Raw genomic sequence first — 14,403 nt, forward strand, 5'->3', positions numbered from 1 at the left:
TACCTGTGTTACCCGGGGCAAAGGAGGAGGGGGACAGAGGCAGGAACAGAAGGGAGAGGGTCATGATCTAGATAGGGTAGGGCCGAAAGGGAAAAGATGGTGTAAGAGAGAAAGACAGGAGAGGGGTGAGATGTAGGGTGGTGGGGGCAGGGATGGGTAGGCAGCAGGGTTTATGGCTAGGGGTGCTGACACAGCAGTATATGGGTCTTGTGTCCAGAGTATCTGAGTGCAGGTCTACTGAAGGAACAGCTAGCATCTGCTCATCCGGCTCTCTAGTAGGCCAGCTAAGGCCTACTAGAGACCAATTCAATGGCCTATTATGGCATGTGTGCTGCACTTTTACAGAATGCTGAAAATAATTTCTGCTGGCACTTTGTCCCAGTCCCACAGTCTCACCAACAAAATTCCAATCATTAGGAGTTTGGGGTCCCTAACTTGACTGATAATTTTAAAATCTCTCCACTTCTGTGATGGGTTTCTCAATGGTTTAATCCTAATGCTACCTTAGTTAAAATAACAATCAAAGATATTTTATCGTTGGAGGGACACCTTAAGTCAAGATGGTTTGAGCTATATCAAATCTCTTTGTAATCAACTAGGTAGACCTGATATCTATGACTCCCCTGAGACCGTCAAGAAGAAGGATAAATTATGGGCTGAGACAATCTTCTCGCAATACAGAGTGTAAGATATCCAAACCCTATGTCAAGTCTAAGACCACGGTGATGACAACTTATAAAATGGAGCAGTATTTATCTTATGTTTATGATTCTTGGGACCAGTACTGTGAAAAAACAGGACCTGGAACTGTTTGCAGTGTTCCCCCATTTTGACTACTAGATGCTGGTTTCCTGACACTCTGCTATCCACACCTAGGGCCTGTGCTCTAGTTAAAAGTACATTGTAATTAGGTATAATTACAATTGGTCCCAAAAATGAGCTTTAAGCCCCTAGTATATATTAGACCATGCAGGTTTAGAGGCCTAGTAGACTTAATGCACTTAAATGTGCACTACTGTGTTGCCTGCTGCCATTTTCAAGGCAGCATTACTTTTCAAGCTGCCTTAACATTAAAAGTATATGCAAACCTGACTTTGAATTTAAAGGTATTTCCAAGTCTCAAACTACCTCATTTTTATGTACGTGACCCTTAAGGTCTCCCCTGGGTGCCTCCAGGGGTAGGGTGCCTTTTAACTATAAACTATAAGCAGTGGCATTATAAAAGATGTTTCATAAGCCAAGGTGAGGGAAAAACTGCCAATTTCAGTTTACCCATTGCAGAAAGCTAGTTCCATAGGCTAATATTGTAATATTTTATTCAAGCATAAATATTGATAGGAGAGAGCTAGAAATCTCATTCAAAGTTTCAAAATGATAGTTATGAAAAATCTAACAACTTTCCACTGTTAGATTTATAATAACTATCACAGAAAAACGGTTTTAGAACTTTATTTTCTGTATGCCAAATCCCAGACTTTCAACTGCCTTTCCTGATTGGCCAGTCTCTGCCAGTTTGAGCCAAGCTGTCTTAATGAGGTGTGAAGTGGTCTGTAAGAGAGATAAATAATTACTGTGGGTGCAGAACTGCAGCTGCAGAAGAAAAGGACAGAAGGAGGTGTCCAAACTGATATTCAAAGGGAGAATTACACTGTAGGACAGCACAGGCTCACCCCCCACATCTCTCGCATACTGAGATATGCAGGAGTCCCTGTGACAAGATTAGTGAAGGGCTGGATGAGGAATGTTAGAGAATCCTAGCCACATCAGCGGATTGGCTTAGCCAGATGTGACTGTCTAGGAGAGAGTTTCTCCATTTTGGATTTTGCATGAATAGGACTTTCTGGTGCAAGAATATGCCACATTTTGGAGGACGTAGCCTTACCTGAGGGTGGCACCCTGCATCCTATTGGGCAGGGGTGCCCCCTTGCTTGACGTCCAGGAGCACTGAATAAATGTGGAAGAGTTGCCAAGCAATGCAGATCCTTGAAACAACAAGGAGAAGAAGGACTCCCCTGCGGGAACTCTGATCTGCACCCTAAGGACTGCACTCTGAAGGAATGCATCTGCTGCACAATGTGGTGCTACAGTCCCCTGGACTTTGCCTGGCTTCACAAAGATAAAGGAGTGGACTCCCTGAAAGGTACCGTTTAACAGATCCTGCCGGGACTATCTCCACCAAGAAGTCCTCATCCTGGAGTGCATCCAGTGGACTTTTAAGGATTTGGCCAGGTGTATTGTGTGAATAGTAGTCCCAACATCTCAAGGACCACCTCAGAGCTCCTTGACCCTTTGATTAGTGTATTGGACTATTTGAACCACAAGAGAAACTTCAGGAAAAAGTTCCAGAAGCTTGGAGCAACTTTTGGAAAACACTCCATGACCGACTTGTCAAAGAGAGTCAACCAATCAATGTCGAACAGCAACCTGGCCTAAAAATCAGGTTTGTCCAATTGAAAGCCCTGGAGCTCCAGCCCTCAAAAGGACTTCCAAGAGTTGATCAGCCGACAATGTCCATGTGGATCCAGCTTGAAGAAGAGCCTAGCTTGAGATTTAGAGAAAATCCTCCAACAAAGTGTCTAAGTGCAAAGTTAAGAATTTATCCAGGGCTCCATCATCATTGTCCAACTTTTAATTTGTCCCAGTCAACCGTGCTCAGATGTCCCAAGTTAGCGCTATTGTTTTTTAGCACTGGAAAGTGTTTATTTTTTTTTAATTCACATCTCTGGTTGGGCAGGTATTCCGTAAAGTCACAGAACTATGCTTGTGATCATAGGACCTTAGGAGAAAGGGACTGAGTCATCCTACCACCTGAGTACCTATGAGCCCGGGACCAAATAGCTATAGTGTCTCACTTGCCCTCCTATTCACTCACAGAGGAACAACTGAGTAGACACTCCAGAACACAACACTCCTGACCCTCTCAGGAATCGCGGTTGCAGGACACACCCTTTCGCTCTCACACTCGTATTATTCCACAATACTTTCTGACAGAGACACGAGATAAGTTTAAATTGTTTATTTGAACTATCATGCTCTAGTATGCAGAATATGTGCCACAACAAGTAGGAAAATGCGTAACACAAATACAGTTAGCATAAAAAGCAGTTTGTAAATCATAAATGGAGCTGTCATTATATACGATAGGAAGGGGGGGCGTGGCTTGGACGCCGATCGGGATGGCGGCGTGAGCCTGCAGCTCCGTGCCTGATCCCACAACTTATCCTGGAAATCCTGCCATAAGCGCTGATTGAGGCGCAGAAACTCGGCGCGAAGCACCGGAGGAATGGGGGACCACGGCTACGGGCCGGCGGGAGACCGACGTAGCGCTACGACCCGATCCCGGACTCTGAGGGTGCCGAGCCGGGGAAGAGAAGATGGCGGCGGTCTAGGTCGACGGAGGCTGCCCTGCGGGACAAGACGGTCTGCGGCTGGAGTGGGGCGAGGGCTACGGCCTGAAGAGGTGAGCGGTGCAGGGGCCCGGCGGCACGGAGAGCCACGATGGGACAGCGGTGGGGAGCGCTCTCCGCCAATGTGGAGACCGGCGGCCGTGGCGCCCATCCCCCACCCCCGACATGGCGACCGAATGCGGAGGGTCCCGCTCCAAGACTGCTTCCCTGACTCTGCAGCAGCTGGGACTCTGCGCGATCGAGCAGCGGTCCCCCAGTGAGGGGTGGACTGCATGGGAGGGAGCAGTTGCGTGAGTGGGCGGCCAAACCCCCGACATCAAGACTGTCTACTACCCCGAGCGCAGACCCAGACGGCACGCAACTCCTGAGGCTGCATATCGGCAGAAGCGGTCTTTACCGTGCAGTGTGGAGATTGGACCCGGGCGTGCTTGGTGGACGGGCGGAAGCTACAGGGGGCTGGCAACCAACAGTAATGCACCCACACGATATGGCCATATGAGAGAGGGAGGTGTAGGGTCCGAGCGGAGTTGGAAATTGGGGCATAAGACCAACACAGACTAGCGCCCATAGGCGGACCACAAGTGCAGCTCTGACCGACGGCCGTCTGCTTCACTGGGTGCACGCTGTTGGTTTCCCCGGATTCCTGGCATGGGCCTTCCCTTGACTTTGTGATGGGGATGTGGTGATTACCAGCTGGGGACGAAAACAGATTGCGCAAGAGGATCCCCTGAGCCATGAAGGGCCTGCTGGCGTGCTGTGAGGGATGAGGATCTGTGAACGGCCATTTTGAATGCGGGGTGAGGCCTTCGCGCTAACGACGGACCGGCCATTAGAGGCAGAGACCGCTGCTGGGAAAGAACGTTGAGGCTACTGAGCGGCGAAAGGGCACGGGGGGTCGCCTCCACTCGACGGATGGTACTTGGAACGGGATCATCCCCTAGAGGCGAATTTACGACGACGCACGAGGCGACTAAGATGGCCGCCAGTGGTAGTGGTCGGAACTTGGAGCTGGGTCACGACCAGGCGGACGTACCGGTCGCAGAGAGTGGAACCCATAATGCCCCAGACACGTCTGCACAGGAACAGAGGCTGAATATGCGACTGGACAGTATACTGGAGGCGATAGCACCGACCAAGGAGTCCCTACATCAGGATATAGCGCAGGTTGCGACGGGACTGGGCCTCCTGAAGGCGGACCACGCTAAACTCACTGATAGAGTAAAGGAGCTCAAGCCAGCGGTAGTGACTGCGGAACACAAACTGACCGATATCCTGGATCGCTTGGCGACACTGGAGAAACGTGCAGAGGACTCCGAAAGCCGCAATAGGAGGAACAACGTACGGGTGGTGGGCCTGCCAGAAAAAGTTGAAGGGGATGATGCAGTGGCCTATATTGAGAATGTGGCTCCGGAGGGTCTCTCTCCCTTCTTCTCCCTGGAGCGGGCGCACAGGGTCCCAGCCCGCCCACCCATGCAGGGCCGTCCGCCAAGGCCGATGGTGGTACGACTATTGCACTATAAGGATCGAGACCTACTAATACAGAGGGCGCGTTCAGCGGGCCCCTTTCAGGTGGACAATAGCCCGGTCACGGTCTTCCCGGATTACACACAGGAGGTCCAAAGGAGCAGGGCATCCTATCTGAACGTGAAAAAAGAACTGAGGGAGGAGGGGATACAATACTCCTTGCTTTTTCCAGCCAAGCTACGAGTGATCCTGGATGGGAAGACCCAATTCTTTCAGACCCCGGATGAAGTATGGTCGTGGCTCGAGTTATACCGTGCTGGTACAGACCGCAGGAGTAAAGGCGACAGGGAGAGACAAAAACCGGTTCAGGTGCGAAAATCACAACGCATCCGCAGACGTAATAAACTCAAGAGGGCGATGAAGGATGGCCAGATGGCAGCAGACAGAAATGGAGCATTAGCTGCAACGGCGATCATTACTGGCTCGCAACATGAGAAGGCATTGATGGGCTCGGACTCTGGGGACGACGGAGGAAAATCTGGTGGTGACGTCTCGGAGGCTGACAGCTCGCCGGGGCCAGCGGTCACCCCACAGACAGCAGATGGACTGTTCAATGAGTGACGTTTAATGTGAAGTTCATAACCGCTACCCCGGTTGGAGCAACTTACCCTGATGATTGGCCAGTTGGCAGGTATTGCGCTGCGAAGGCAGTATGGGATCCTGGGCGCGGGGCGGGGGGCCCTGCCTGCCCTGGGTCGGCTCTGACTCACCCTCTTGTTGCCCTTAAGGCTTTCTGTGGTGGCGACCACAGATTAGTGAAATGTGTGCAGTGTTACAGGTTTGGATGGGGGCTGATGTTGTGTTATTGGGTCCTGTCCTGGGGAGAGGGGGTTGGGGAGTTTGTCGGGGTGTTCTGATAGGGGGGTTATACTGCAATGATGTGGGTAACGAATTGTTGATGTTGAAATGGTCGGGTGATGGCTGCTATGGGGACGTTACCTAATTTGAAATGCCTTACATGGAATGTTAGTGGCCTTCGAACAATGTCGAGACGACACAAGGTGCACGCTTATTTGGTGAGGCGAGGCGTCCAAATTGCACTGTTGCAGGAAACTCATCTAACCAAGCAGGAATGCGCTGCGCTGCAGAGGAGGTGGCGGGGTCAGGTGTTTGGAACCACGTATTCAGCGTTTGCCAGGGGGGTGCTGATATGGGTGAGAGCGGGGTTCCCATTCCAGGCAACGGACCAGCTAGTAGACCCTGAGGGTCGATATGTGGTGGTGGAGGGGAGGCTATATGGCCGGGATGTGGTCTTATGTAGTGTATACGCCCCCAATGCTGACCAGGCCCATTTTTTCGATGGCCTAACAGGTTCGCTGGCGTACTTCCTCGCGGGCCCCATTATCCTGGGCGGGGACTTCAATTTGATCATTGATGTGGCGCTTGATAGGTCGCACCCGCCATTGGCCAACTCCCCAGTGCGCAGGCTAGCAGCGCACAGGAAAGATTGGCAGGTGAGGAGGGGCCTCTTAGATGTATGGAGGGAGCAACATCCTGATATTAGGGATTATTCCTTTTTCTCAGCTTTACATGCATTACATGTTAGAATAGACTCTGTCCTCTGTAGTGACCCCGTGGCTGCCATGATAACACATACGGAGTACCTAGCCAGGACCATTTCAGATCATAATCCCTTGCTAGTGGTAATGCAGTGGCAACAGGCGAGATCTGCGGTCCCAACATGGAGGCTGCGACCTGATACATTAGAGGACCCGGTGTTCAGTGACACGGTCCTACAGGGCATCGAGCACTACTTCGATGAGAATGAGGGTTCAGCTGCCACGAGATCGATAGAATGGGATGCGATGAAGGTAGTAATGAGATGCGTATGTATGGGCAGGTTTTCGAATGCAAGAACGTCGGTTTTGGCTGATCTGGAGAAGGCGGAATGTGTGTTGAGGGATCTAGAGCGGCGTAGACCTGAGTGCCCAGATTTACAGGTGCAGTTACTAGAAGCAAAAGAGGTGGTGGCGACTGACACAGAGCGGCTGCGATGTTATGACTACAGGCTATATACCGCCACGGTTCATGCAGGGGGGATAAGATGGGAACGCTACTTGCTAAGCATGCCAATACGGAACCTAGAGGTTGCCCGATTATGAGCATTAGAACGGAGACAGGGGACGTAGTCTACTCGCAGACGGCGGTCCTGGCGCGCTTCCAGTCGTATTACACGAGTCTGTATGAGAGTCAGCTGGGGGTAGAGGTTTCTGCGATAGGCGAATTCCTGGGGCCTGTTCATCTCCCAGTGCTGGATGGCGAGGCCGCGAAAGACATGGGCGGCCCCATCACACTGTCAGAGATCCGAGTGGCCATTAAGCAGATGGCTCAAAATAAAACGCCGGGTGTAGATGGCGTACCGATTGAATTTTACTCAAAATATATTGATATATTGGCACCCAGGTTACTGGCGGTGTACTCAGAAGCCTTGACACTGGGGCATCTGCCCAAATCAATGAGGGAAGCGCTAGTGGTGCCGCTATTGAAACCCGGTAGGGGAGCCACAGATGTGACGTCGTATAGGCCCTTATCTATGCTAACGATGGATTATAAGATCTTGAGCCGTACTTTAGCTACTAGATTGCTACCGCACATGACCATGCTGATACACAGGGACCAGGCTGGGTTTATTCCTACTAGGAACACATCCATGAACGTTCGCCGATTGGTCCGCATATTAGACGGCGCCGTGGACCCGGATCGAAAACCAGCAGTGTTATCGGTTGACATCAAAAAAGCTTTCGATAGTCTTGAGTGGAAGTACTTGGATGAGGTGTTGGTGAAGTTCGGCCTCGGGGACGGGTTTGGACGATGGACAAAAGTTCTCTACTCCTCTGCTACTGCAAGGGTACGACTGGGGCCAGTTATATCCTCCGATTACCCAGTGCGTAGAGGGACGAGGCAGGGTTGCTCGTTGTCTCCCCTGCTGTTCGCTTTAGCGATGGAACCACTGGCAGCGCAGGCGAGGTCGGGTGCGTTGTACAATGGGGTTAAACCTACTGATGCAAAATAATTATATACTAGAAGATCTCTAGTTGTTAGTAGCAGGCCCAGTACCTTAATATACCCAGATGAAAGTTCTAAATTTCAAGGACCGTCATGATCCTTTACCCGGAAAGGTCCCTCTCCAAGTGTATGTCACCTATCTGTGCATACACTTATGACAAAAGTATGTGGGTTTTTCCGTGGTCCTGGTACTATTGGATCTGTCTGCGGCGTTTGACACCGTGTCTCATAACATCCTGACAACTCGGCTGGCCAATATTGGCGTGGAAGACAAGGCCTTAGATTGGCTTAAGAGTTTTCTGTCAAATCGGACCCAACGTGTGTCCATGGGAGCATACTGCTCAGAGGAGGTTGAGATCTCAAAAGGGGTGCCATAGGGCTCCTGTCTGAGCCCTACCCTTTTTAATATCTATGTGGTACCCCTGGCTAACATCATGAGAACTTATGGGTTCATTCCGGCATCTTACGCCGATGATACCCAGCTCCTCTTCCCCTTTAAACATCTTACCACCGAGACTAAGAACTCGTTTTCCCAGGGCATGAAGACGGTGGCAAATAGGATGTCTTCCAATTACCTTCAATGTAATGTTGGGAAGACTGAGATTATGCTGTTTGGAGAAGCTCAACTCCTATGGACCCCGGATTGGTGGCCACAAGATCTTGGCCCAGTCCCAGAACCAAAGCAGGTCGTAAAAAATCTAGGAGTACGATTAGATCAGGAGCTTTCTCTAAAGCAGCATAGCAATTACGTGGTGGGCTCATGTTTTCACGTAATTGGGCTCTTGCGGAAAGTCTTCCCTCTGCTCCCCAGAACACGGCAGCCCGGTTAGTCCTAAATGCCCCTCCCAGAACCCCCTCAAACCTCTGCTGGCAATATCTAAAAAACAAATTGATCCCTTATATCCCTACACGCTCCCTCAGATCCAGTGATCAAGGTTTACGGTGTGTCTCTCAGATTAAAAAGGCCAGACACGGTGGCAAGGCATTGTCTGTGGCTGGACCATATTTATGGAACAGTCTTCCCAGAGCTCCTAGACAATGCCCAGAACCTTTACGCTTTAGGAAACTTCTTAAAACTTTTTTGTTTCCACTTTAACTTTCCATTTTAGCTATTTCCTTTTGTTCTGCTGTTTAGTGGCTGCCAAAAGCGCAGAGATACTCCTTCAGGAGTTGAATCAAGCGCTATATAAACCCGCAAATAAATAAATAAATAAATGTGTAATCATACAATAGCTCAATTTGAGTGTTTTGTCTAGGTGCTAGGGCCTGATCGGAACAAAATAAAAAGGGGCATTTTTGTTCAACCTTGCCTGCATGTTCAGACTAAATCCCTGGAAAGAACAGAACCCAAAAACAGCAGCGTGTTCTGAGTGAGAGTACATTGTGGCATAAAGCAACATTTATCTATAAAGAATCATGTGCAAAACAGAGGACAGCCTGCAACATGCTCATGCTAACATAGGGAAAGCGACAATGGGCGTCTACGGTACATGTAGCACCCTCCTATTAATTAGGATATTAGCAGTAAATGACGACAAAAATCAAATGATAAGCAGAACCAACGTGCGAAAGCAGTTGCAGGTCAAGATCGTCTCAAACTTAGCATTGCCGAATGCGATGGAACTTTGTGCAAAAAAATATATCCAATTACAGCGTATCACCAGGACCCAAGATGTAGGATGCCAAATGGAATGACAAAATTCAATTAAGAAAGCCAAGCCTTCCAAATGGGAAATAACTGCCATCCAATTGAGCAGGTCAAAGGAACAAGCATGGTCCTTGTTTCCAATTGTCGGTAGAACCATCCAAGGAGAACCTGTGTGGGTTTCAATGAAACTGCTCCAGAAGATGCTGTTCAGTCAGACAGTGACCACCTCCGGCCACTGGCCCCAACACTGGGTTGTATACAAGTCGCATACCCAAGGAACAGTCATAGTTATGGCCACAAAGGGATCCATCAACAGTTCAAAATTCAGGGCAGCATGAGATGTGGTAGCCAGGCAAACATCTAGGGCCCACTGAAAGGGGTGCTGGATATAGTGAAATTTGGCATCTAGAGGTCACATTCGAAAACCTTGTAGCATCTTCTCAAAGTACAGCCGCAGCGATGCCAATCTGGGCAGGACCACAGATGAAATAGCCATTGCAGAATAGAAGGAACAGCACAATGGTGCTACAAACCAAGACGGGAACCAACCAAATATGCTGGAAAAAAATAAAATGTATAAATGCTGGTATTTCTCTGAAAACACTTTAAAAAGAACTCACGAGGCCGGAGGCCTCGAGTTTCAAAAAAGGGTTCCATGCCCATGGTATTAGACGCATTAAATATTTGATTATCAATTCCCTGCAATACAGGGGTAGATTTGAATTCAATATGGATTGAATTTCACTCAATGCTCTCTTCACCTGCAATTCACAGGTCTTGCCACTTCTTGTTGAATCCTTAGCACTTTGAGGGCTCTCAGCTTATTGAAAACTGTTTTCAGGGTCAGAATGTAAGGTCACAACAGACAGACGTTGTTGCAACAACTAACTAACTGAGAAATAGACACTATGGGGGTGATTACAATAATGGCGATCCACCCACCATAATACACCGCTCACCACCCAATTCCCCCCGCCATATTACTATGGCGGGGGGGACCCCTGTGGACAGAAAGACCGCCACCTGTTTTCCACCTGGTTGATCAGTTGACTGGGCGGACAAGGTTTTAATATGGTGTCGGTGTCTGGTAGACATGGCCATCCATATTAGGATACATGTGGGGGTTTGCCGAAAGGCATACAGTCCTTGACATTGGGGGCCCGTAGCGGGCCCCCAGGTATTTTGGGGGATGGGATTGCACATGGGCATTTGCATGTACAACGTGGCAGGCACCGCGCGGTTCCTGTCACGTTGTGCATTCAAATGCACAACTTGCATTTTTAACCTTGCAGTGGGTGCTGCTGGCAGCACCGCCCACCACAATGTTAAAAATGCGGGACGCGCCCACCAATGTGGCGGGCGCATCCAAATTGCAAATGGGGGAGCGCCACATGCATTGCGACTGGTCCCATTTCCCGAGGCTATGGCGGGCGTGCAAAGTCCACCCGCCATGCTAATCAGCCCCTATGTATGGAATTCCCACCTGCAGACCTCAGCAATCATGATTACTAAGAACAAGATAACTGCCATCGGAAAGCAATTTGAGGGTGGGAATAATAGTGGGAACCAGACTTCCTTTCAAACAATAAGCCAGAATTGATGCAGAAACATTACAATTGATGTGGATTTTTACTTTTTGGCATATGAGGGAAGGTCCAGCAGTGGAATCGCACAGTTCAACTGTTAGAAAAACTTCTCTATTAAGTCATTAGCAAAGATATGTAAAAGGCAGGGACCATAACTCATTCATGGTACTGCTCCCAAAGGGTTCATATACAGCTATCGGGAAGTGTTTCATGCAGGCAGTAAATTGAAACATCGAGATGGGGAACAAGATAACCCCATGTATTAACCAAACTGCCAAATGAGTTTCCGCTACAGAGAAGGGAAGCTGTTCAAGATTTCTATCTGTAGCATGGTATAACTTGCGTCTTCCATAGGCATTAATTGCTGTATACATGTTTAATTGAATGGTAAGAACAATGCACTAAAATGTAGGTACTGCCAAGGTACGCGCTCATTTTTCAGTGTTTTCACTGTCCAACCAAATTTCATAACCCATCTAAGTTGAAGTTGACCATGATACAAGGTAGACACTTCATTTTGCACAATATCAATCACAGAAGACACAATATTATCTAAAGTATAAATATGAGATGATAATGTATTAATGCTGTTGACACACAACAATGGTGCAAGCTGCTGAATAAGCCTGCTTGGAACCAGTGGCAGGTTGTGCCGAACCATCAGCGTAAACGAGACATTTGACCTCATCCAGAGGAAGGACTGAAGAAGGGAGAGGGTGAACATGCTCTTACTGAAGAAATTATTGTGTTTGCAAAGAGGAGTAAAAAACAAAACACATCAGCTTACGTCAATAACTTAGCCCATTAAATCGAACAGGGATGAAGAGCTTTAGAATTTAGGACACTGGCGCTTGTGACCGTCTCAAGAGTGGTCACCGAAAAAATGACAAAAATGTGTTTAACTTGTGCCAGAGGGTGTTCTTTCAGATCTGCCATCTGCACAGCAGTGAGGATCTTTCCAGCAGAAGAGAAACACAATGTTGTAGGAGTAGAGAGATGTGATTTATAAGTGATTGGGACTGTGTCACCCCTATTAAAAGACTGGGGAGAATCCAGATGACCAAATTCATAGCATTGAATCTACTTTGTAAGTACTGCGTTGCAAGTAAATCAGACTACAAAGCACGCAGGGCTGCTGTGTTTTTCAGAAGGCAAGATGGATTACTGAAGGAGGGGTGTATCAAAGAATAAAGAGGTTTGATATGCTGAGCATACTCAAGAATGTAAGTCCTGCCGAAGTTCAACAAACCAAGCAGTGACTACAATTTTTTTTAGTGTGAATGGAGGTTGCAATTGAGCACACTTCTCCAGAAAATGGGAGGCCAAGCCCCTACCATCATTATTCAATTCCTAACCAAGAAAGAGAACGTCCAGAAATGCAATATGTGATTTCCCAAAATTGAATTTGTAGCCTAGAGCTAGAAAACTTGTAGTGATGTGAGGCACTCAAGCAAGATGAGTATTCAATTCCTTGTTTGTTAGGTACATGTCATTGACATGAGAAAACACATCAAGTTCAATTTCATTCAAAAGTGACATAATACATACAGCAAAAACACTGGTGCTATTCTTATACTCCATAGGCAATCTCGCATAGCATCTTTGAGTGCTGAGGGTGCTGAATGCGGACAAGTCCTGACTCTCATGAGCCAGGTTGTGACTCAAAAAGCCATTTGAAATATCCAAAGTAGTTTTAAATCTTTTAAGTACAATATTATTGATCAATGCTGTAATATACGTGTTTTGCACTGCATAAGTACAGGTTTGACTATTCAAATGTCTACAATCCAAAACAATGCAATATGAACCATCAGGTTTCAAAACCGGAAAGAGAGGGTTATTCATCGCAAATACAAGGGATTCAATCACACTCTAAATTCCGATTGAGTCTGAACCTCTTGAACGGAGGCCTTTGAGTCATGTTTAATTAGATATTGTTGCTGTGGCTGTTGAACATAGCAATCAGGTACAACATTTGAGGAATCATTGTTATTCCAGTCAGCCTGGGTGTGATATAAGGCAGGAGCCAGGGCAAGAGCCCACTCTGAAGCATAGGCATGCTTAGTCTCATCAGGGATGTATCACAAAAATGAAGGAATTATCACATCCTCACCTCGAGGACAAGCAAGAACATAGGGAGGAGGCCAATTGACCTCCACTAATAAAATATCATAAGATGATGTCAAGTTTTTCCCAAAAATAGCATTTATGATGCGCTTAATGTCACTTTCAATCTGAATGTCAAATTGATAATGTCTATCAGAGGGTGCTAGGTGGGTATCCGCACTATCAAAAGTGGCAAAAGTGTCAGTTGCTTTCACCTCTAGAAACAGGTGGAGTGTCATGTGCACTACAGTAACTTCCACCATGCTGTTGAGGAGAGTTACTACCCAATTCCTGTCCAGGAGGAGGGTTCTCACCATCTAGGGCATATTTCACTGTCAATGCTGAAACATTTTTCTTCTGGAATGGGGCTCTATATGGCAGTGGTTCCTCTCTCTTGACCCTCATGTCAAAAGAGTGCTGTGGGTCCCACTGGGGATGCATGGACTCGCATTGTCTGTGATCCTGCTGTCCTACCAGGTCATACTGTTGATCGGACTATTCCTGAAAGGTACAAGGAGAATGAGGATCAGGAACTTGAAACCTCCCAGGAGTTTTAACATTAGAGTGATCACTTGAATCATATCTACGTTCAGAAGCATCTGGTAGTAGCTAACCACCATGAGACCTAGGCTATTGCTGCCTATTTTTGCCCCATGTCTTCTTAGGAAAAACTGGACATCTGTCCTTTGCAGGAGGGGGCTTGCCTTGAGACTGAGGAGAAGGTCTAACCACCAAATTATTGTGACCCAAGAACATATAAAAATTATCAATAATAAGAAGCAACTCACATTCCCGATCAAGGTCAGGCACGGCTGAAAGGCATTGATGACTCAAAAAAAGCTGCTGCTTCACCTACAACATTAGAAAGAATATTTCTAGAGACTACAGGACAAAATGTTCACTAATTGCATCCCCGATCTAGGGCAGGACCTGCCTCTTGTTCATCCTGCACCTGTTTAAGAATGCTCTGAAGAACGCTCATGTAGAGGGGGATATAACAAAGTATATACATTGAAGCAAACACCTTCCCCCAGGTGTTGCAGTTAGCCAACGGATTAATCAGCCCTCTAGGCAAGCACATAGTATTAAATGCTTTTCGAATGGTACCTGTAAGACGGAAAACTGC

Source organism: Lissotriton helveticus, chromosome 5_1 (assembly GCF_964261635.1).
Source record: "Lissotriton helveticus chromosome 5_1, aLisHel1.1, whole genome shotgun sequence".
Classification (NCBI taxonomy): domain Eukaryota; kingdom Metazoa; phylum Chordata; class Amphibia; order Caudata; family Salamandridae; genus Lissotriton; species Lissotriton helveticus.